The sequence below is a fragment of the Miscanthus floridulus genome, chromosome 15, assembly GCF_019320115.1.
Source record: "Miscanthus floridulus cultivar M001 chromosome 15, ASM1932011v1, whole genome shotgun sequence".
Classification (NCBI taxonomy): domain Eukaryota; kingdom Viridiplantae; phylum Streptophyta; class Magnoliopsida; order Poales; family Poaceae; genus Miscanthus; species Miscanthus floridulus.
Window position 1 is genome coordinate 22,477,336 of NC_089594.1, and position 3,290 is coordinate 22,480,625.

General features: G+C 53.1%; 1 pseudogene; it reads left to right on the forward strand.

Moving 5' to 3' along the window:
• The first annotated feature begins 1,620 nt into the window (after nucleotides 1–1,620).
• On the forward strand, nucleotides 1,621–3,290 carry LOC136507209 (pre-mRNA-splicing factor cwc22-like; annotated as a pseudogene).

The window sequence follows — 3,290 nt, forward strand, 5'->3', positions numbered from 1 at the left end:
CTGCAGTGTTTCCAATCATGTCTTTTAGTGGTTGTTGCGGTCTTGCGGAATGTTGAAGAGTACATTGCATTTTTGATCCCTCAAAATCCGAAACTATAGCATGCTTTCGTTGTTTCAGATATTATTTCATTTCATGCTTACTTGATGCTTTCACCCACGCCTCACCAGCGGAGGCGACGATGTGAACTGCTTCTCTCCTTTTCTCCCGCTGAATGGAAAGCTAAACTGAAGAACCTGCACAGATGGTTCTGTTCACCATAAACGAAGGTGAAATCATGCCTTCTCTTCCTCCCATCTCAAACTGACACTCGAGTACATTTAGCATGTTACCTTACCAATTCTTTGTATGTTGCTAATACCGATATCCGTCCCATCGCTATTTACATGCACTCATTACCTACATGCTGCTCTCTTGCCAACAATCGTTGCAGAACTGAACTCACGAGATGAGATTGTAAAGGTGCCACTTATTTTGAAGGTCTCATTAGTATGAATTCATTAGTTATACGAGATGAACCTCCTACGACTCAAAGGCACTGTCAATGTATCAAACTGCAGATCCTAATTAGCCACGACCTGGACTCCTACGACTCAAATTCACTGTCAATGTATCAAACTGCAGATCCTAATTAGCCAGACCTGGAATCCACTTGGGTGTGTTTACCCGCTTTAGCTTACCTAGGAAATCTCTTCTCTTTTTTTTTAAAAAAAGGCTGTTTCACTGACAAATTCCAACAGTTACCGAGCTACTATTGTTGTTGGCATTTCACATTCCCACTCCACATTGTATTCCTCAGTAGGTGGATTTGATACTAACAGCTACTTATGTTACATGATCTTTACAGGATGCCCTACAGGTAATATGGGAACTGATAGATTTCTTCAATCCATGTTTCCACCAAAAGTAAGGCTTCATTTTATTTAGGGTTAAGTCCAATTTACACCCTCCAACTTGCAGCAAAGTTCGGATTTCAACCTCGAACTTCAAAACCGGACAACTTTGGCCCTCAAACTCTCGAAAAAGTTCAACTTTCAACCTTCTAGGCGGTTTTGCGGGTGAACAGTAACTTTTGATATTTTCGGGGGCGCCGAAATTTTATATTATTTTTTTGAGCATCTTAACGTCCTCAAATGAAAAAACTCAAAACTATAAAGTTGTAGATCTCATCGAGGTCTACAATTTACATATAAAAATTATCTTCATCCAACATCGTATTGAAGGGTTTTTTATTTTTTAAAATTTGAGTCTCATCACGCGATAAAATATGGTGCTGAAATTTTATATTATTTTTTCGAGCATCTTACTGTCCTCAAATGAAAAAACTCAAAACTATAAAGTTGTAGATCTCATCGAGGTATACAATTTATATATAAAACTTATCTTCATCCGACATCGTATTGAAGAGTTTTCTATTTTTTTAAAATTTGAGTCTCATCACGCGTGAAACAATTTTGTCGCGTGACCGGGCACTGCGCCGTGACCGAGTAGGACACCCGCTCTCACAGACACGGCAGATTTCCCTTCCTATATGTATCGGATGGAGGATGGAGGATGGAGGATGGAGGCTTGGAGCAAGTCGTAGCAATCTCATCTTGGTAACACCAACAGAGGAGGGGCACATGGAGCGCAGAGGCAACGCGAGCCGCAAGCGTCCAAGCACGGCCGAGTTGGAACAGATCGCGCGCCCGTCAAGCAAACGCCGCGGCGGCATCTACGTCCCTCCGTACCGGGCCATCGCTGAAGACGACGACGCCGGCGAGTTTGGCAGCGCCGAATACCAGCGCTGCAGCTGGAATGCGCTGAGGAAGAGCATTACCGGCCTCGTCAACAAGGCCACCGCTGCCAACGTCCGGCAAGTGGCCCCGGAGCTGCTTGCCGAGAACCTGGTGCGCGGGCGCGGCCTCCTCTGCCGCGCCCTCCTCAGGTCCCAGACGGCCTGCCCGGACTTCACGGACGTCTTCGCCGCGCTCGCAGCGGTCGTGAACGCCAGGCTCCCCTGCGTTCGGCCGGCTCCTCCTCGTCCGCCTCGTGCTCCGCGTCAGGCGCGCCCACGCCAGCGGCAACAGGCACCAGCTGGCGGCCGCGGCCGCGTTCGTGGCGCACCTGGTGAACCAGGGCGTGGCGCACGACCTGCTGGCGCTCGAGCTCCACGCGCTCCTTCTCGACCGGCCGACGGACGGCTCCGTGGAGGTCGCCGTGGGCTTCGCCAGGGAGTGCGGCGCCGCGCTCGGCGAGTCGTGCCCGCGAGGGCTCGACGCCGTGTTCGACAACCTGCGCGGCATCCTACACGACGGCGACATCGACAAACGCATCCAGTTCATGATCGAGGATCTCTTTGCCATCCGGAAAGCGCGGTTCCGGGGTCACCCTCCCGTCCGGGCAGAGCTGGATCTCATCGAGGCAGACGACCAGGTGACTCATCAGGTGGAGCTCTCCTCCTCCCTCGACCACGGTGATGAGCTCGATCCGGTGGTCCATCTTGACGTGTTTGAGCCCAGCCCATCCTTCGCGCAAGACGAGGCAGCGTACGAGGACCTCAAGAGAACCTTACTCGGATCAGCCGGAGACGAAAGTCTGGATCAGGATCAGGATCAGTGCAGCGACGACGACGAATCATCAGCTGACGAGTCCGAAACCGAGCTGACCATCCGCGATGACACCGACACCGACACCGATCTAATCAACCTCCGGCGGACCATATACCTCACTCTCATGTCGAGCGTCGGGTCCGAGGAAGCCGGGCACAAGCTCCTGTCCGTCGTGCGACCCGGCCAGGAGCTGGAGCTCTGCACCATGCTCGTCGAGTGCTGCAGGAAGGAGAAGGCGTACACGAGCTACTACGCCCGCCTCGCCCAGCGGCTGTGCGCCACCGGCCGCGCGTACCAGGCCGGCTTCGAGGCCTGCTTCGCCGGGCAATACTCGGCAGCGCACCGCATGGCGACCGACGAGCTGCGCGCCACCGCCAGGCTCTACGCGCACCTGCTGCCGCCCGACGCGCTCCCGTGGCATGCCATCCTTGGGCGCGTCAGGGTCACGGAGGACGACACCACGTCGTCGTCACGCATCTTCATCAAGATGCTGTTCCAGGACCTCGCGGAGCAGCTCGGGATACGGGCGCTTAGCAACAAGATGAACGACGAGGACACCGCGGTGCGAGACGCCCTCTTCCCCAGAGACTGCGCCAAGAACACGCGCTTTGCCATTAATTTCTTCGCGCTTTGCCATTAATTTCTTCACCGCAATCGGCCTGGGAGGGGTCACCGAAACCGCCAGGAAGCTCATTGTGTAG